Source organism: Platalea leucorodia, assembly GCF_965183815.1.
Source record: "Platalea leucorodia genome assembly, chromosome: 3".
NCBI classification, from domain to species: domain Eukaryota; kingdom Metazoa; phylum Chordata; class Aves; order Pelecaniformes; family Threskiornithidae; genus Platalea; species Platalea leucorodia.
The window spans coordinates 105540474-105562060 of record NC_138825.1 but is presented as its reverse complement, the minus strand read 5'-3'; the positions used below and the strand labels follow the sequence as shown (position 1 = coordinate 105562060).

General features: G+C 40.1%; 1 protein-coding gene across 1 annotated transcript in view; it reads left to right on the top strand.

Annotated features, from left to right (window-relative positions):
- Nucleotides 1-1696: 1696 nt before the first annotated feature.
- The window catches only part of DLGAP2 (DLG associated protein 2), a gene marked incomplete at its 3' end in the record, with an annotated part of 398367 nt that continues 378476 nt past the window's right edge, over nt 1697-21587 (top strand). Inside the window, exon 1 of the mRNA XM_082305420.1 lies at nt 1697-1745. The remainder of the gene's footprint in view (nt 1746-21587) is intronic.

Genomic DNA, 21587 nt, shown 5'->3' with positions numbered 1-21587 from the left:
CGATAAAGCCCCAAACGTGACCATAAATTGTATTTGCAACAAAGCGGTTCCTTGATAAGCTGTTGGGGTGATTTGCTGAGACGTATCTCTGGAGAGCTAACTCGATTACCCTGTGCCTAGCATCCACCGCTGAAACCCGATTTGTTTTCCATTTTATCCACTAACTTAACTTTAGAATTATGCCAGAATAAGTTTTTTTGGTTTTTGTTTTGTAAGAGCTTACATTTAAATGCTTTGCTTTCAGTAGGGTTCAGAGGAGTTGAGAGGAGAACTGTTCTTATTCCTGACAGTTCTACCCACTGCTGTTTGTCCAGGGCAGCTTTCTGACCACAGACTGACTTTTCAGCTTAAAATGGCAATAAAAGCACAGTTTTGCAAAGGCCCTGCCTCTGCATGTGTGCATTTAGGAAGAAGCATGGTGCAGCAAGTTTCTTAAGACGTTAATTTGTTGTGCTGGAGGACACGCAAGCCGAGGTGTTCATCCCGCGGGGGTTACTGGAGCATATATTGGAAAAGTCCCGCAGGGAGGGATGGGACGTACGGTGCTGCTGCAGGGGCAGTACATGTCTGACTCTTGGCGGTCTCATCCCTAGTTATTAACCTTAGCCAAACATGAATAGCAGTCTTTGTGAAAAATATAAATATCTCTAGTCCCTAAAGTATTTTCATTCCTGAATTTCAAAACTTAATGCAAGCTGTGGTGGAGCTTGGGGTCTTCTTGGCGGTTAGACGCCCAGCATTTCAAGACAGTGGTTATGTCTCTAGAAACTAACTGGATTTTTTTTTTTTTAATTTCAGACTTTAAAGGGTGCACATTGAACCCCAAGGGAAGATTTAGAGAGGCCATCTCAGAGAATGATTTTTAATTGGCTTTTTCTCAGAAATAGGAAAGGAAAAGCCATTAAACTTTAAGGTACAGTTTTACAGATGCCGATAGCATTGTACAGGGTGTCAATTATAGATTTAAAAGTCAGAGTAAAATACGATCTTGGGTGCTCCAAGTACAGGTTGCTGCTGGTACGAGCACCAAAGCTGGTTGTCTGCACCAAAACAGGTGACTTCAATGCATAAAACATGTGGAGTGGGCCTGCGAGAACGGGCCGGTGGTGGTGGGAGGCTTCTGCAGCGTTTCTTGCTGGCTGCCAGTGGCATCTCAGCATGGTGGACATGGTGAACCACAAGCTTGGGATCTTTTCTGTCCCTGTTCCCTTGAGTTTTCTACTCAAGCTTCTGGGGTTTTGTGTTGTCTGCTGAAACTGGGTGTGTGTGGAGGGAAATGCTGTGCTTTGGAATTTGGTTCTGAGTGATTTATGAAAAGCTAGATCTCATAGCCCCAGGGCCACATATGCAAAATCAGGAACAGCAGCGTCATTGACTGATAGCATCCTGTCTTTCTAAGTTGAGCACGATTAATTATGTTCTTATGTTCTTTTACTCAGTTTTTTAGTATTGTAGCTTATGGGAGAGGGTGAAACTAGCTTTACAGGCAGGTAGTAAGCAGCTAATCTTGTAAGATGCGTCTCTGTGCAGCTCCTAATGAGCAGGGTTCACATTTGCATTGCATGATAGCTGATTTGGGTGCAGTATGAGAGCACAAAGCTTGATCAGATGTGCACTCCAGCAGTCATCGGCTCTTTTTCATATATTAAAATATACGTGTGCATTAACGTCTGTTTCTCTGTTGCAACAGGTTCTGCCTGGCATACTGCAGAAGCATTGCTGTATTTTACCTGACAGGAACACAGGTAAACTTTTTTCTTAATGAGTTAATATTGTGATATGATTTGGAGAAATGCAAACACAAATTGGATGATATAAAGAAGTCTTGTTTGCTATTTATTGTCATTGAAGTTCTCTTCTAGGGAGTGTCAACTTGGATATTTTGTTTAAATTACCTGCTTTCATGTGAAGATTTTGTGTATTCTGTTAACTTTCTGGAGCTATCGCTGTTGTAGAGACTGCGCTCCGGTCTTGCTTATAAAGGTATTTTCATGAACTTCTGAAGCGTCTCTATTGTTAATTATAAAGTTACAATTTTGGCAAGAAAAGGGGTTTAATACTGGAGTCTGCAGTCTGGTCCTGTTGATTCACAAAGGTGCTAAGCAGTAAGTCTTATGCGTAGCTCTGACTGCAGATAAATGCTTGCTTTATGCTTATTTTTCAGAGACTAGGGGAGTAAGCTAAAGGAGTAGACAGAAGGAGTATTGCTAATGATGCCTTGCTATTGTGCAGGACGAGAGTTAAAGTAATACATTTGTGACCAGAACAAATCAATTGATGAGAACGATAACATGGACGAGGAGAAAGTGATGATTTAATTTTACATTCTTTTATTACAGGAAAAACAATTTCTTTTAAAATAAGTTTTAAAATCCTTTTTATAATTTTATAAATTGGGTGAAAATGACTGCATATGCGATTGTGAGTTTGATTTAACAGACTAATTTCAGAGAAGTAGAAGGAAAAATATAGCTTATTTTTGATATCTTCTTAATAGAACATATATGATTGCTGGCAGCTCTGGAGACTCCATTCCCCTTTCCCCCAATAGCTGCCATTAAAATAAACTGGTTTGTTCCTTGGCTTGCTATTACTTATATTTCAGGCACAGTTTGCACTAAGGGTAATTGCATAGAGAACTTGACAACTGTGTTGAACTGTAGTGTGACTTGTGGTTACCTGCAACTGCTCAAATGAAATTTAAAATCTCATTTCCATTTTCATCTGTGAACATGGGAGAAGTACATTAGAGTAAGACAGTTAATAATACACCTCTTCTAGCAAGAATTTGAAAGTTTATAATTAGTGAACAGATTGCAGACAGACTTTGGCCTTCATATTTATTTCAAGCTTTCCTGAAAATTGGACTAAGGAATCATGGTATAATGGCCTCAGCCCAGTTTGTGTGCTCCTGTGCTAATATCCTGTGCTGATTATCTTTTTTTTTCTTTTATTTGTAATCTAAGAATTTGATCCAGATTCCTTTGATGACCAAACTCTTCTTGATTTGTACAGAAGTGTATCAAGTGGATATCAAAGCCAGTGTTACCTGAAGTGATGGCCTGAAGTTGGGCAGTAAGACTCTGACCATTTGTCTAAAGAGGGTGAAATATGCCTTTATAATCAATATCAAGAAAGCCATTTATCTAAAATCCCAGTCACCTTCAAAAGTGGCTTCATTTGGACGTAAGAGAAGGGAGGAGCTTGCTAATGTAAAATTTAGTTTTGAAAATTTTGAACTAAACTCTTTGAAGAGGAAACCTATCAGGTTTTGCTACATACCAACTGCTGTACAACTCAAGCACACTTAGATATGAAAATAACTGTAACTTCTATTGCTTCTGTGACTGCTGCAGTAAGTATTTTTATGCCTACCGATTATATAGTTGGGGGTTGCCAGCAGGTGCAAATTAAATGATGTCTGTGTTCTATTTTCCCCATTTCCCCCATTTATGGTGTCTAAATACTTGGCAGAGAGAAGAAGAAGAGTTCAGACAGGATGTGGGGGATTTTTCAGCTCCTTTCTGGAGGAAAAAAATGACTGAATTTTTTATTTTGATTCATTGAGTCTATTAGAGATAGGTGAACCATTTTCTTGTTTGATTATTTCTGAATCAACTATTCCAAATGGAGAAGAAGACATTCATTAAATTTGTGTAAATGTGGAACGTGCTATTTGCATTCAAATGTATACATCATATATAATCTTGTCCAGCTCCATTCTTACGAAGTGAGCCAGAGAAATTGCCTGATTGCAAGCTGTAGGTCTATGTCAGTGTTCAGCTGCTGACATTTGGAGGAATTTAGCAATGTGCAGACTTAGATGTTATTCCTAATAAAAAGGAGAGAAGGATAAAGAGAGATGGACTAGGGGGAGGGAGGGGAGAAGAAAGAGGGGAAGAAGCATAAAATGAGACCTCCAAAACCATTAGCGAAGAACACAGATGCTGTAGGGAGTAGGGATGGGTGAACGAGAGAGATGCAGTAGTAGTTTCCCCACTTGTTTATATCCATTCAACAGTTCAGGAGTGGGCAGCCTGGGGGTCTTGTGCTCCTCATTCAAGAGGGCCCCCACGACCAGCCTCTTTCACGCTGTTAGCACAGGAGATGCACCCCAGAGAAAGGAACGAGCCTTTAGGAATGATGGGGCCAGTGCTGCCAGGCCATCCTTTCATCTGGCTGCCCTTCGGACCTAGCCTAACCTCGATTCTTGGGGAATATATGCAATTAGCCTTAAAAGTAGCATGGCCCCAGATTGCATGTCCCTCTGTCCCTTCCTACACTGTGTAAGAGTTTGAAGTGGCAACAGTTACTCTCTCAGTATTGATATTCTGTATTTGTAAACTGGAGAAGAGAACTACACATGGAAAGAAAGGTACATGGGAGCAATGATCACCTTCCCCTGGTGACAGTGTTTTAGTACTTCTACCATGAACTTTTATTCTCAGTGCTTATAACTTGGGTATAAAAACCTCTCCTGCAGAGCCTTTCAAAAGGGAGGATAAAAAAGTAATTCAGCCGTTCCAGAGCAATGCAGTTTTGGAAGAAGACACATATTTAACAAGATTAGGTGTCTCAAAGGTTAAAGAACAATTCATTTTTCAAACATGTAAGACATTTACAAAATCTCAATCTCAAAGCACTGAATGCTGCTAGTTAGTTGCTTGCATTAAGCTTTTCTAATAGACAGTGATGTTTCATTTCTTACGTGTTAATTTATTTGTGGCTTTCCATTAATTATAAATATATGCATTATGCATGTTCATTATCGTGTTAGCTGGTATCCAGAACCTGTGTTTGTCACATACCCTGTGCCTCAAGAAGCAAAAGATCCCAGACCAACACCTTTATCCTGCACTTCCTTCTTATATGCCATAAGCATACTATAAGAGCTGTATTGATGTCCCTTGGTTTCTTTCCTTCTTGTGTAACTTAACCAGCCAGCAAAAACTGGGATGCATTAGCAGTTATAAAGTTAATTGGAAGAAAAGCAGTTACATGCTCTGTACAGGTGTTGCTAACAAGATCATAAGGGGAAACAGTGTGAAGGTACTAATGACCTAGTGGGGAGCAGCTTGCTCATTTTCTTTAATTATAACCCTCTCTCTCTCCAGCTCCAACTGAGAGAAATAACCCACCCCTTTTGATGGACATCCACCACCCTCTGTGTACATGTTCAGTCAGCTCTAATTCCCTTTATAAATATTTCCCAGCAGTGGTCCATCCCCTGCCAACAGGATCTCTTCAGCCAAGTCAGAAGTCCCCCCTCATTATGGCACGGTCACTTCTGTAAACCTTAGACAGATGCTAAGGCTGTCCTTCCACCTTCCTAAGCTGTTCACACAATATGAGCAGTACACTGGGTTTCTACCCTCAAAAGGAAGATAGCCATTAAATACAGCATACTTTGGCATTCCTAAAAAACAGGAAAAATTAAGGGGTAGAAATGCAGTTTTGAAATAGAGAAGTCAGTGTTCCCTGATGTGGGTTGCTTTTTATTTAAATTTATGTAAGTTTAAAGTTTATTTTTATTTCCAGTCTTGCTTGAAATAGAGCTCTTCAGGCAGTACATGTGGGTTGTTTAGCTATAGATACTTTCATACAAATAAAAAGAGGAAATATATCTGAAAGCTTATGCTTTTGTGTATGCTGTGTTTAAGCAGTCTTAGACCAGATAAGTGAATTATTTGGAGTTTGATTTTTGTTTATCCCAGAGCTCCCTGTATCGTGAGCTAGCACAGTAAATGATCCTCAAGGTGAACACAAATATACTTGGTGCAGTAAAACGTGAGTTATCAATAGGACTCATTAGCAGAAGGCGCTCTGTGCGGTTTTTACCATTGCTGCAACTGTTAAATGGCCATTCTTGCACTGCAGAGATACGGATAGCTGTGTGCTTTGTCTGCCACTGTTGTGCTCTTGATACACAATTATTAGTTTCCTGTCATGCAAGGGAATTGCACAAACAGCTTCTGTACTATCCTTTTCCGTCATAGCCGTGAGTTTAATATGTTGTGGACTGCAAATTTGGGCTCATTTTTTCCACTGAAGATCCCAAAGGAAGGGATGAATCAATAGTCACTAACAGCTTCTTGGGTTGATTCGTTCTCTGGTGCTTTAAGCTTGCATTTGCTCTTTGATAGTGAAGAACGTAGGTACAGTAAAGAGCATCCACACTTATCTGGCTGACTTGATTCTGATAAATAGCTCCCTTAAACTTTAAACAACACTCTTTAAAAAAAAAAAAAAAAGAGAGAAAAAAGATTTATGCTGTTTCAAGTTTCTTCATCATCCATTTTCAGGTCAGCTCTTGTGTGCTGATACTGAACTTGCACAAGATGTTAAATCCTTCGTTATAATCATTCTCTTTTGTCCACTGCATTGGCTAAAATTACATTGAAAAAAAGTGTGACCAGTGTTCTGCTCTCGGCAAAGAATGAATAATGTCTTCTTGAGAGAGTGGTAATTACTTTAGATACAAAAGCAGGAGCTTAATAATAACCAATCTCTTCATTGGGTAAAGTATAGCCCAAGACAGTAATGTTTCATCCTTTGCTTGTTTGCTTTTCTTCCTGGTGCTTGAAGAGCAAATATTGAACAGGAGAAAAATCTAAGATGGTATTAAAAGGAATTCCTGCATTAAACTTTACTAAACTGGATAAAGAAGTTAACATTGCTTTGTTTTTTTCTTAACTATATCTACAACTGTGTTGCCTTAGTAGTTTTTAAAATAAAAGGAGTGTGGATTGGTGCTCAAAACCAATGATGTGTTTTATAACTAGCAAATATGTTACTAACTACTAGTTAATTTTTTCTGTATATATATTTATTCAAATGCAATGGATGTTTGTGAGAAGAGCCATGCAAATGACTGGGCTCACAATGCATATGTATGAACTGTACAGCAGCCAGTTTGATTTCACAGAAGGAATTACAGGACAATGTTCAGAAGCCAAAGTCCTCTTACAAAAATAACTTACCATATTCACTAGCATATCATCTTCCATCTGACCATTTTGAAGTACTTACTTAATTAATTGTGATGAATTTTTGTCTTGTGCCATTGAGATAAAAAAATTTTATTCCTATGTTTTATAGAAGAGAAAGTCAAATTATCAGCTGGTGCAATGCAAGAATATTCACTAGGGTTATGTATCATCCTCTTTAGAAGTTCTTTGCTTAAACTGAGGTTGTCCTTTTACTTTCAAGATGTAACTATAGATTTTTAGACAGTTCCTGCAGACCTCACCTGCTGTCTGCTTGCTGAGTTCAACATGAGCGTTCTCATTCAGATGTTCAGCTGCAGGCTGCCTGCTGGTACTTTCCAGCCCTGTTTCCATGGAAATGGGAATTAGAGGGGTGAAAATAAAGCAAGAGTAAGTATTTTCTTAATCTTCCAGTTAATCCGGAAGTTCTCATACCTTGGTATCAAGGTTGTTTTGCTTTTAGTTGGCTAGGCATATGATGCCAACTTTTTGCAAAATAAAATAAAATAAAAAAACCCTGTCAATAGAGCTGTTATGAGCAATACCCGCTACCTTAACTGTGTAGAGGTGTGGGGGATCACCAGTAAAGGATGAAGAAGGGAGAATTGAACTGGACTGTGCAAGGACAAACTGATGAAAGGGAGTGAGGCAATACGCAGTGGCAGAGGTGATAAGCTGTGACAGAACTTCTTGTCACACATAGCTTGCATTGTGAAAAATGTTGACAGTAATTAATTGAATAGTGCCACATGAACCTGGGGGAGGAAAACATCCAGTTCGAAGAAGATCTAATTTAAATGCTCCGGACTGAAAGTGAAACAAAGGATATCACCTAATGCATTCAGAACATAACTTAGGACTCTCGTATTTCCCTAGAGATTCCTGCTCTCCTTTTTTCCTCCACGTTCCTGACACTACCATATCAGCAAAGTCAGGACTGTGGAGCAGTCGCCATACAGATGGGTGTATGGTGAGGTAAAATTTCTACTTCTTGCAAGCAGCATATTCTTAGATACACTCTTCTGCCCTTTTCCCAGTGGCTGAACCCCAGCCACGGCTTTGTGTTAGCCTATCCTTGGGAAGAGGAGGTTTAGATGTCACGTTAAATGTTCTAAGATCAATAAAACATGCTCCCCTGCAAGATGAGTGCTGACTAGCCCCTGCGCTCTTGGGACTGGATATAAACCGTTAGCTGTAAAATAGCACTTTCACAACAGTCTCACCCTCATATGCGTGGGGAGCAGGGGCTGAAGAGGGGGCTCTAACTCAGTGAAGCTTAATTCTAGAGGCAGAAATGTGAGTGAGTATGTATGTTTGCAATCTCTTTGCCCAACATCATAAGAGCCCTGGTGGCTGAAGGTGTGTAGGAAGGAAATTCTCTCCAGAACACAGCATCTCTTGCAAGAAAGCTTACCTGACCTTTATTTCTGAAATGGTTTTGTAAAGCATTCCCAATGCGTACAGCTCAGCTACTGAAGGAAGAGAGAAGCATACATCATCAGCAGCAGAAACTGCAGGCAGCTCTGATAACCGGTCATGTTAGTAATGTGACTAAGTATTGCTAAATGAAAGCAGTGTGTAGAATGACTGATTTCTATATGCCAGAGTTTGGGATTTTTATTTTTCAGTGCTTCCATCTATTTGTGAAATGGTTGCCCAAGCAGTATATAATTCACGTGGACTGAGGGGGTGTGTATGTGTGTGCGAGTGTACTATACACAGGCACTCTCTTGCGGAGGAACATAGTTTTGAAGTCCACTGCCAAAATGTGCGACTTGGCCAACACAGTGCAGTGTGTGGGTAGAGTTAAAAAGTATGTAATTGAGCAGAGAAATCGAAAGATAGACATTTCTACTCATACAGTGAGTAAGGTAAAATGTTAGCACTGTTTTCTAGAACAACTACCAGTCAATGGTGAGGAGCACAGGGAATTCATGTAGGTCTCAGAGGAATATAGCTGTAATGCTGGAGGAGTCTTGGATTCATTGGTTTCACATGGGTACAGTAGACCACACTGCTATTTCATTCCCACTAGAGGAATTTGATTGCAAGCTAAAAGAAACTATTCCCTCACCTTTTAAAGGTCTCTGGGATGCCTACACAGAAGTATCTACATTCCTCATTTCAGTAGTGTCTTGCCTCACTCTGGCTACTTTGAGGCAACTCGGAAGCAAGGACAGATCTCTTGGCTATTATGCATTAATTGTACATAATTCAGTTGTGTAAAGTATAGAAGGAACAGATATGTCTTATTTTCTACCGATTACTTAGCATGTTGATTATATTCCTTTTTCCCTTAAATTACAATTCATCTGTTTTAGATTGTTATCCTAAAAATACATCCTTTCGTGACCTGGGAATACTCCCAGTTCTGAGAGGAGTAAGAACTGGAAACAGCGTTGGAAGTGATAGTCTTTTCTCCCAGATTGACTTCAGTTGTATCGTAATCCCCAATTTTGTGGAAGCTCTTCAAGAAGAGCAAAACATTTTTTCAGGGGGTGTGGGAATAATGGGTTTTATAATAAAAGTTTTCTTGCAAAAAGAATGTAAGTTAGAAAAAATGAGGACTAGAATTCACATTGCTAACTTCTCAAAAGAAATCTATTTCAAGAAACTCGTGTTTGCTTTATTTTGTCCTTCTCCACCCCCCACTCCCCCACTACCCCCTTTTACTAGAAGAGTGGGAGAGTATGGGGAATCGGGTTCTGTATCTAAGATGCTCAGTGTTAGATAACTTTTATTTTCATAAGATGCCCAAGCAATGCTTGTCTGCTCTAAGGCATGCTGCTTAATTTGGAGTAGTCTGCCACATGTTTTGGACCTGTATTTAACTCCCTAGGATTGAATAACAGATTTTAAAAGATGTAGGATACAGGCCTCTCCATGACTAAAAACATGAGAGATCTCTTTTCCTCTAGCTGTGCATTTTCCCATAAGGACATCCCACTTCCACTGACCTACTGGTGGAAACTTCTTCCAGACATACCTTTTTTCTTTCAGCTGACTTTATTAATGTACAATTTTTCCTGTCCTTCCTCTTTCTTCTTAGAATCATAGAAACATTTAGGTTGGAAAAGACTCTTAAGATCATCGAGTCCAACTGTAAACCTAATATTGCCAAGTCCACCACTAAACCATGTCCCTAAGCACCACATCTACCCGTCTTTTAAATACCTCAGGGATGGGGACTCAACCACTTCCCTGGGCAGCCAGTTCCGATGCCTGACTACCCTTTCGGTGAAGAAATTTTTCCTAAGATCTAACCTAAACCTCCCCTGGCGCAGCTTGAGCCCATTTCCTCTCGTCCTATCGCTTGCTACTTGACAGAAGAGACTGACCCCCACCTCACTACAACCTCCTTTCAGGTAATTGTAGAGAGCAATAAGGTCTCCCCTTAGCCTTCTTTTCTCCAGGCTAAACAATCCTCAGCCACTCCTCATAAGACTTGAGCTCTAGACCCTTCACCAGCTTCGTTGCCCTTCTTTGGACTCTCTCCACCACCTCAATGTCCTTCTTGGAGTGAGGGGCCCAAAACGGAACGCATTATTCGAGGTGTGGCCTCACCAGTGCGGAATACAGGGGTGCTATCACCTCCCTGGTCCTGCTGGCCACACTATTCCTAATACAAGCCAGATAGATGATGGAAAGTGGCTTGGTGAGTGCCTCTGCCAGCTCCCTCAGTACCCTTGGGTGAATCCCATGTGACCCCATAGACCTCTGTGTGTGTAAGTGGTGTAGCAGGTCACTAACCATTTCCCCTTGGATTACGGGCGCTTCATTCTGCTCCCCATCCCTGTCTTCCCGCTCAGGGGGCTGGGTACCCCGAAAACATCTGGTCTGACTATTAAAGAATGAGGCAAGGAAGGCATTAAGTACCTCAGCCTTTTCCTCATCCTTTGCCACTGTTTCTGCCCTCATCCAATACAGGATGGAGATTCTCCTTAGCCCTCCTTTTGTTGCTAATGTATTTATTGAAACATTTTTTATTGTCTTTTATGGCAGTAGCCAGGTTAAGTTCTAGTTGGGCTTTGGCCCTTCTAATTTTCTCCCTGCATAACCTCCCAACATCCTTGTGGTCCTCCTGAGTTGCCTGCCCCTTCTTCCAAAGGTCATAAACTCTCCTTTTTTTCCTGAGTTCCAGCCAAAACTCTCTGTTCAGCCAGGCCAGTCTTCTCCCCCGCTAGCTCATCTTTTGGCACATGGGGACGGCCTGCTCCTGCGCCTTTAAGATTTCCTTCTTGAGTAACATCCAGCCTTCCTGGACTCCTTTGCCCCTCAGGACTGCCTCCCAAGGGACTCTGTCAACCAGGCCCCTGAACAGGCCAAAGTCTGCCCTCCAGAAGTCCAAGGTAGCAGTTCTGCTGATCCGCTCCTTCTCTGAGAATCGAAAACTATGATTTCGTGATCGCGATGCCCAGGACGGCCTCCAGCCATCACATCACCCCCCAGGCCTTCTCTGTTCGCAAACAACAGGTCCAGTCCAGGGCTCCCTCACCAGCTGTCAGGCAGTTAACTTCCACACACTCCAGGAACCTCCTCGACTGCTTCCTCTCCGCTGTATTTTATTTCCAGCAGACTTCTGGTAAGTTGAAGTCCCCCAACGAGAACACGGGCTAGCGATCGTGACACTTCTCCCAGCTGCTTATAGAATATTTCACCTGCCTCTTCATCCTGGTTGGGTGGTCCATAACAGACTCCCACCATGATATCTGCCTAGCTGGCCTTTCCTCTGATTCTTACCCATAAACACTTGACCCTATCGTCACCATCATCAAGCTCTAGACAGCCAAAACACTCCCTAACATACAGGGCTACCCCAACCACCTCTCCTTCCTTGCCTATCCCTTCTGAAGAGTTTATAGCCAGCCACTGCAGCACTCCAGTTGTGCGAGTTATCCCACCATGTTTCCGTGATTGCAACTGTGTCATAGTTTTCCTGCTGCACAATGGCTTCCAGCTGCTCCTGTTTGTTGCCCATGCTGCGTGCATTGGTGTAGATGCACTTCAGTTGGGCTATTGCTCCTGCCACCTTTTTGGGAAGAGAAGCCCTAATTCCTACATGACCATTCTCAGGCGCTTCCGTGGTTTCTAACAAACACATCAATAACCCTTGTGTCTTTGCTTCCTCATGGATCTCCATCCCCTGCCTCCACTGAGACAGCAGACTGAAGGACGTTGCTAGCACACTGTCCTTCAAACGTTGGTGTACCGCCCCCAGGCTTATCTCTAGCGAGCCTGGTTCTATCCCTTTCCCCCTTCAAATCTAGTTTAAAGCTCTTTCAATGAGCCCTGCTAACTCCTGCGCAAAGATCCTTTTCCCTCTTTGAGAGAGGCGTACCCCATCTGTCACCAGCTGGCCTGGTGTTGTGTAGACCAGCCCATTATCAAAAAAACCAAAATTTTGCCAGTGACACCAGGCTTGGAGCCAGGTATTGATCTGCTGGCTCTTCCTGTTTCTTTCCTCATCATTCCCTGCAACTGGAAGGATGGAGGAGAATTCCTGTATTAGCTGGGGGGGATGGGAGTACTAAAACATACATTTTGTTATCAAAACATCTGAGCTGTTCATACTTTCCATTTAAAGATAAACTACGGTGATATTCTCTATGCTTATAATGGTTTTTCTGTGCTAGAATGATTTTATTTGTAGTAATGCTGTATGACGTGGTTCTCCTGTCTTTTGGGATATTATAACATAATAGACACTATAAATAACAGCTGCTAATATCTACAGTCATGCACAACAGGCAGTAATTTAACCACTTGTCACCTTTCTTTCACGATGGGAAATATCAAACACTTCTGCACCAGTAATGCGTATGATCCCCAAAGCTGTTAGTAGTGCTTATTGTAGAAGTACATTACCAGAGGCAGCGCTGCACCCTCTGCACTTGAGATTAAACCGTAGCAAATGCTTCCACGCATTTGGTTTCGTCGTCTCAGTATGACTCTGCATTGGATAAGACACCAGCCGTGTCTCCAGAGAATCTCTCCCAAACTGCCAGCTGAGAGGAGCGATGCTGTTGAGTAGGAAAAAGCAGATGAAGAGCCCAGGAACAGCAAAAACTGTCTTATTAGCTTATCCTTCTTGGGGCAAAGATCGCTGGGGCAGGGAAGGGGCAGAGAAGAAAAAGGTGAAGATGTTTCACCATAAAGGAAGGTGATATTTCAGTATACCTCTGTGAAAGTAATTCTATAAGATTAGATGCATGTTGTCACTTGTAGATTATATTAATTATATTAAAAGATGTTGGTTTGCTAGACGTAGGTAGTTAAATGCTTAAGTGAGGAAATGTGAATTTGTAGTTGACCAAGGGTGCTCTCCAAGGGTCCCCCAGGTCCTATCTGGACATGGCTTAAAATCAGGGAAGAAGCGATGGTGAAGAGCACAGTACCAGAGAAACTACGAGAAGCATAACTCACAACTGTGCTCATCTGACAGCAAACCCCGGCGATGAATCAGCTGAAGATTTTCAGTGGTATATATAGGAAACCTAAACTTACCAAAGAATAACGATGGCATGACAAAAAGCCATGGGGGCATTTGCAGTCTTTCTTAGCTTATATAATGGCTTCTTGAGTGTCCTTTATAAACCAAGGACTGATCCTCTGTACTGTGCCATTAAAACTTCTTCTGAGCCAGGAGCCTCCATACTGAACATGGGCAGAACAATGCTGGAGGCTTCAGCTGACAGAAGTTTAATTCATGAACCACCTTCACAAATATATTTGGAAATTGTGAGTCACAGAAATCAGCCCACAAGGCATAAGAAATTACATCATGGTTAAGCTGTAGGTGATTATAAATGTAAGGGATAAGATATCACATAAGCTTCAGGGAAAGGGAAGTATATTTTGAAAATGCTTCAGTACTTTCTGCTCCCCTGCTTGTTTGGAGGGCAGCTGGAGGAAGCGATACGAAATTGAAAAGCCTGAAGAGGAAGGATCAGCATGGCATGGACTGTTACTAATGTGTTTTAAAGGAAGCGTCCTTTCTCTTGATGCCATAAAGACATAGAAATCGTGTACCGTCATGAGCACCTCTGCATTAGTGCCAGTGATCCGTGTGCCAAACATCTGAGTATAAATCTTGCTGATGTATTCTATTTGCACTAAATATATATTGTAACAATTCTTTAAAAAAGATCATTAGAATTTGTTGCCCAGTGCTGAAATTTTCTAAGTCTCTCCTGTTTCTATGGAAACTGTAATAGTAAGAAGACACAGTAAACAAATGCACTATATTATAAGCCTCCTTTTTAGCAGGACATTCTTTTTATTAGTGTCTGTCCAAATTAGTCTGGTGACAGGTATTGTGCTTTTGACCATCTGACCAGTAAAGTATCTATCTATTTCGTTTTCACTGAAGACTTATCTTCTAGCTTCGAGGGCTTTTACTTTGGCCTTTAATGATTTTCCTAACCCAGTGGTGGGGTGGTATGTGCCAGTGGTTAGTACGTTAATGCTGGTAATACTTGCTTAGCTCAGAGGAGAGTAGTGAGTGCTTAATAGTGTTTATAAAGTGTTTCAGAAATAGGAAAATCTTCAAGTGCAGAAGTACACTTGTTGCTAGCTAATGCAGAAAATAAAAACTTCTTTTGCCTGTGATTCTTCTGAACATGCTTATGTGGCGCAGTCTTCCACAGGCATAGCTGGAAAGGCATAGCCTGCTGTCTAAGAATAAAGAATATGCCTTTTGTGGAACAAATTACATCTCACAAAGTGGAGTGTCATCTTCTGGAGCAATGCACAGTTGCGGTCCTTGAAGTATTTTGCGTGGCAACGAGAGCTCTGCATGTTCTGGACTGCCAAACGCTGCAAAGACCGTGAGGAGGCTGACCTCCACCTACCCGTGCTCTGCCTGGCAGGAGTGGCAGGTTGCAGGCAGGAGCACGCAGCGCATCACCTGCAGCACTGAGGACCGTGTGTCTTGCAGGCACGTGCGCCGAACCGAGGAGCATGAGTCGAGGAGGCAAAATTCGTACTCGCTCATGATACAATGAAACTCCCGCATGATTCCTGATCTCGCCTTCTGTTTTAGAAATGAACCTTCTGTGAAACCAGTTTCAAGATGACTTACTACTGATGAAAGGGCTAGTCATGTTTTCAAAGATCAAAACTGTGGAGAAATTGTTCAAGTGGCTCAGTGAATGATATACCTGTGCTGTACTTCTGGAGTGGTTTATGAGGAGTGAAAAAGTCGGAGCTCAAATAGTCAAAGTTAAGATGGGGGAAGCCTGTTTGGTTTTGGTGTGGTGAAGAGATTGCTGGCACTCAAGTTATTGGGAATTTACTCTGAACTCTTCCTCTGGGCTGCAGGATGGCAATGAGGCAGTCACCTTCAGTTTGTAACATTAAATACGCTTCAGCAACTTATAGAGAGCTGCCATAGAATAAGCAAGATATTTTTCTTTTTCTTTGCTATGGACAATTTATGGTGCTTATTTCATTGAAGACCTGCTGTGTTAAGTATTAATCAACTGGTAACTTTATTTAATGGTAGTTGTTTTTAAAAATGCTCTAGAGAAATTGATGGCGATGAGGGGGATAATGAAGGAAAGATGTTGATCCAGAGAAACACAAATCATCACTTGAAGTTGCATCCTTGCTGTACTTCTGGTGGTGGTGATGGAAGACACCAAAACCCCAGTTTGTAGGTTTCTCTTTTCAGATTCTTTAGCAGTATTCTAAATATCATTGTTGCTACAGACCATGAGATAATCTATGTGATTTGGAAACTTTTTGGAATTTGGGTACAGTGGCAATGAATGGTGCTCCTCAAAGATACAGAATGCTTTGATGTCCAATAAGAAGTGGGCTGTTGGATGGTGCTTAAGATATCTACTTCTGTCTGTGCAAACACAAGCGTCTTGGTATCATCATCCAAATGAGACAGCTTCTTTAGACAGGCCATCAGATTTGACAGGGACTCTTCAGATACTTTCTACCACTTCAGAGAGACTGGCTCTGTGAGGGAGCCTCCTGTGCTGAGACAAGCTTCTTCGTAACTGTGAACTTAAGGTGCTAATGAAGGCACATCAGCGTGCATAGGCAGAGAAGATGGTTTTGAAGGAGAGAATAGTATTTTATTTTGCTTGTTTTTTCATGGGGGCTAGATTGTAAGCCTTCAATATGATTGTCTTTCCATTTCTTGTGTTAACTTGAAAGAAAATAGATTACATCATACATCATTTAATATATATAAAGGGGGCTTATAGAAAGACAGAGAAAGACTTTTTACCAATGCCTGTAGTGACAGGGCAAGGGGCAGTGGTTTTAAACTGAAAGAGGATAAGTTTATATTGGACATAAGGAAGAAATTTTTTACAAGGAGAGTGGGGAGACAGTGGAGGAAGAAAAGTTGTGGATGTCCCATCATTGGAAGTGTTCAAGGCCAGGTTGGATGGGGCTTTGAGCAACCTGATCTAGTGGAAGATGTCCCTGCCCATGGCAGGGGGGTTGGACTAGATTATCTTTGAAGGTCCCTTCCAACCCAAACCATTCTATGATTCTATGATTTTTTGGTTTTGGTTGGACTTCATGTTATTGGAATTAAAATTCAAGAAAGGGTAAACTCCAAGATAGATTTCATTACTTGTCCTTTTAACTGGCGTGAAATTCACCGTCATAGTGAAAGGCAGATTTTGGCCTCAGTTTGGACATCTTCAAAATCTCAACCTTGTAGCCATGAAGATGCTACTCTGTTGGAAATCATTACAAGCAATAGTTGCTGGGCTGCTTTCATTGTTTTCTGCTAGAGCTGGTCTCTGACTTGTTTACTCAAGTAATTTATGTGCGGGGAGGCTGTAGTCATCTTTCTTCTTTTGAAACGCTATCATTTAAGTCCTTGTGGAAGAAATCCTATGCCATTTCATTATTTTTATTTTGTTGAGTTGTAACTCAAGAGCATCGCAGATCACAGATATATTCTCTGATGTTTTGTGTTTTCCTTTTCCTTAGGGCCTTTCATAACTCAGCATAGTCAATAACTCCAATCTTCTCCCTTGTTGGTAGTTCTTTTCATCCTTTTTTTTTTTATTTGGCAGCTTTATCACTTTATTAGATATTTTGCTGATTTCCATGCCTAATGTTTTGCAGTTCCCTATAGGATTTTATGCGCTTATTATTGTCTCTAGTTTTGCTGCCTTTCTTTTTGATCTTCTAATTTTGTTCTTTATAACTTACCTGAATTTTTCTTTTTCTCTTTTTTTTAATCATGTCAGAAACACTTCCTAGATTGATATTCACTATACTTACACTCGAGTAATGTAGTCTTTTGGGCTACAGTTTCTTAGCTTTGGCATTGTGTAATGCTCGTCTGATTTCTCTGAAAAAAATCTTTAGCATATCATCATGCAAGTTATTGACAAATCAACAGTAAACTGCAGAGCATCCTTAACTGTCACTGACATCTTTGCTTGGCATTTTAGAAGACATATGGCTTCCTACAAAACTGTGTTGTTATTTAACTTAAATTTTGTTGCCTTCCTGTTGGATCTTTTGACTAAGGTCTAAATACTGTACCATAAATATTTCTTTTCCCATTCAAGGAATCTGATGTTAGCCAAGACTTAACCTTGAGCATTCTAGAAGAACCTTGGAGGTTTACCTTGCAGTACAAATATTTTGGTGTTTTGTTCCTCCCTGCTTCCTGATGGCATTGGGCACATGTGCACAGCACATAAATTCTTGAATTTTGTCTCTCAAGCCATATGAAAAGAATGGGATGGGAGTGCCAAGAGTCAGCTGATTTTGTGACAAAGATACGTGTTTTTTTGTTGCTGCTGGGTTTCGGGGGTTCTGTGTGTTTTGTTTTTTTTTTTTGTGGGTGGGCAATAAAGTTAATTTCCATCCATTCTTTTAACTTCAGTGTAGGTCTGTGTTTGATTAGTCCTTTCTATTTGCACCCTGGACAGTCAGGGTGAGGGCAGGGCGGTCATTCCACGGTGCTGTTGCTCCCTAGACTGAGTTTCCAGACTCCCAGAAGCAGCACATCTTAGCTCTAACACAATTGATTCTTATTGCCAGGGATTTGCTTTTCAGAAGTATTCTTCCTTTCCAGCTAGCCTGGATTGGCATTTCCTAAGTTCTTTGATGATGATAAGGCTTGTCCATAATTCAGGCTCTCTGGTACAGTTGGGTAGTATCTCCCTCTGTGTCTTCACAAGCATGTTCTGTATTGTAACATTTGATATCTTCCTTGTGGACGGCAACTGTTAACTTGTAACACAATCTACCAATACGCGTAATTTCTTATCGAATAGAGGACTAATTCTGCATATAGTTTAATGAAATAATTTTATGATAATTTTGACTTTTTGGAGAATGTGATATATGCAAGAGTTCTGCCTAAAGGCATGTTTTTTAATCCAGTACAAAACTGCATTTTTCATTGTAATCGTATCTATCTGATTTGATGGCCACAGGTTTTTCATGTACTTTTCCATTTTAACTCATTCAAATAATCACAGAAGACCTCTAGGTCTGGAGGAGGATTTGAACAGATCATATAGTCTCTTCCCCTTGTCCAACGCAAGCTCTGTTCCTGCCTGCCTGGAGGTCGTTCCTGATGGTTGTGCAGCCTATAACAGGTTCCACAGCTTTCTGAAGCAATGTAGGTCTGTGTTTGATAAGTCTTACTGTTAGATATTGTGCAAAATATTTCAAACTGAATGTGCCGTGCTGCAACTTTAAACTTAATATGGTTCAGTCCACCACGGACATGGAGAATAAATGATTATTATCTCTTTTTGCAATGGCATTTTATGTATCTGGAAACTAGTGCCCTTGATTTGAGATTTCTCTTTTCCAAGGAAAAAATGTTGAAATTGTTTCTTGGCCCTTGACCATTTTTTCTAAACCTTTTGAGGAAAGGTAAATCTTGCCTTGTACTCTTTCTTTCAAAGTTTTTTTCCTCAAGTGTGTAGTAAGTGCATTGAAATTTCCTCTTTCAGAGGTAGAGAAAATGTTATCAGAGTTCATAGATCACAAGAATGTTTGTCCTGTAGTTATTTTTTAATCCCAAATTAAAACTTTTAAAAATTTTATTAAACATGTGCCTCTGTTGCTGATATTAGTTGAAAAGCAAATGACATAGACCAACACAGCAGCCCCGACTAATTAATCCTTCTTAAGCTCTGTGAATTGGAAGCATAAGAAGGAAGTCCTAGTTTAAAAGCTTGGTTTTAAGAAGTCAGTTATATATTCAGTTATGTATTGTCTTCTAGTTAAATAGGAATTAGGGCATAATAACTTCTTCATTACCAAGTATGTTTTTCCTCCATTCTTTCCTTCCCCCAGCCCTCCATCTATGGTAAAGTGAGCACTTTTAAAAAAGTATTCTTGTTTCTCTATATCTCCTTATCCATAGTATCTAGTTAATTCCACCAAATTAATTTAGAAGCAATCTTTGCAGAAGGGCAAGAAAAACATGTAGCTTATTCTCATTAATTTCAGCCTTGGAATTTTTAACATGAAAGCTTCATTTATGTTATAGTTATTGACTTTGGGATGCACAGATAGTACTGGAAGTTCAGCAGTCAATGAGTAAAGGATAGTAAAAAATCAGTTGACTGACTACCAGTGATCCTTGACTATTTCTGCATTTCATATTGGCATATTTTTATAAAACAACTACCATCCCAGTGATAATCCTTGTTTTCATTACTTAAGTATTTTTAATTGAATATGTTCGCATTCAAATTACACACTGAGAAGTAAATCTGTAGGAGTTTAATGACTCTGGTTTTTTATGTTATACAAAATATACAAATCCAGTTAGGCATATTGCTGCAATGATGATTTTGAGCATTAAGTATTTTATGCAAATTAATTAAAGGGCATATATGCATAGAGTAAAGGCTGCATAATTGCCTTCCATCTAGGCTTTTTTCTCCTGCAGATTTCTTAATATTAAAACCTAATGAACTTTTTTTCAGCCTGTGTGTGCTAGTTAGTTTTTTTGAAATGAAGGGGCCTGAAGAAGCTGTAGCTGAATTCTAACTTCTTCAGGTCTTTGGAAGCTTTTACTTAATTTTTTTTTTTTTTTTTTAATTCTCTATTGAATTTTAGGTCTGACTATTGGTTTGCAATCCAGAAGTAGCTTTATCTTCTGTATGGGATGTTCACTAATGCTGCTGGGGAATCTATTAATGTAATATTTTAGAGTTCAATGAGTTTGCCTTTGCTCAGGATCACCTCAGGCTGGTTAACAAATGACAAGATTATTTCCAAATACAGCTGTGTAGATTAAAACGATATGGAACTGGCTCCTGGGCTTTCTGTCATCACAGATAGGAAAGCTTCTGTAGGTCTGACTCCTTCCTTGATGAGGACCTGATACAGCAAAGCACTTAAAAGTCTGTTTCCTCAAGGGCATTAGTGAAAAATATAATTGGCAGAACAATGTATAATGGAAGATTTTAAATAAATTAAGAACAAAAAAATTTAACAGAGGAGTAAACCCATTGTAGTTGAAGAAAGTTACAGTATTGATGATGATAGAAGAAATTAGAGGGTTTCAATAAATATTTCTATTCTGTATTTGACTTGTCAGGTTGAAGGCTTTGTATTATGCAAGTCAGTTAGTCTTTCTGTGCCAGTGGTATCGAGGAATAATGTTAGTATCTGTAGAGTCAGGTCATTTACATTCAAGAGTCTGAAAGAGTTGTTTGAGGAAGTTTTCTTTCTGTTTTTTTGTTAATACCAGAATAATTCAAGGATAACTGAGAAAACGCTGTAAGTCTAAGTGTCAGTATTATACCAGTATTCAAAGTAACACTCAGGATGACTCCAGAAACAAATTAGTTTTATTTGATATAAAAACTGAGTCCTGTCTCATCTTTTTTGTTAGTAAGCAGTTACAGGTTTAGACTCTGTAATGGGTTTTCACATGTTTTTATGAGAGTAGGTCTTGCCAACAGAAATTTTCTTCAAGGTTTCAGTTACTTTCAGCCAAATATGTATAGAGTGCTGTAAGCTGTTTGACTTGATGCAGATGATTTTAAAACCATCACTCCATTGTAGCGGAACACAGACTTAATGGGCTGGACACTGGTTGAAAGACAGATCTCAAAAGTTTGTTGTGACGACTGTGAAACAGGGCTGTTTCTGGAATGGCTATGCAACAAGTGGAACCAGGTTCAATCCCAGTCAGCACTAAACTGGAGGTAAACATGAAAAAAAAAGTCTTCTAAAACTTGTATCTGAAACAAACAATTAGGACACAATGATAGCTATTAGAGTGGACAGTTGTATAAATCAATCAATCAATCTCATTTGTGTCTAGTAAGCTTCCAACAAAATTGTTTTGGTTTAAGGGAAAATGAAATGGCCCGTTGGGACCAAGAAAGAAAGGTCACAATACTAGAATAGCAAACAATATATTCTTGAAAGTTTCAACTTTTTCTCTTCTGTGATGCTGGACAAGGAACTCAAAACACTGTTTCAAGATTGTGCTGGGTATTGAAGGGCTAACTTATTGATATGGTATTTAAATAAAGGACTAGTGAACAGGAAGAGGGTTTCGGCATTATAAATGATGTTGTTAAATCAATATTAAAACATTACAGTTTTCTTGCTTCCATTTTTTAAAGGATCTTG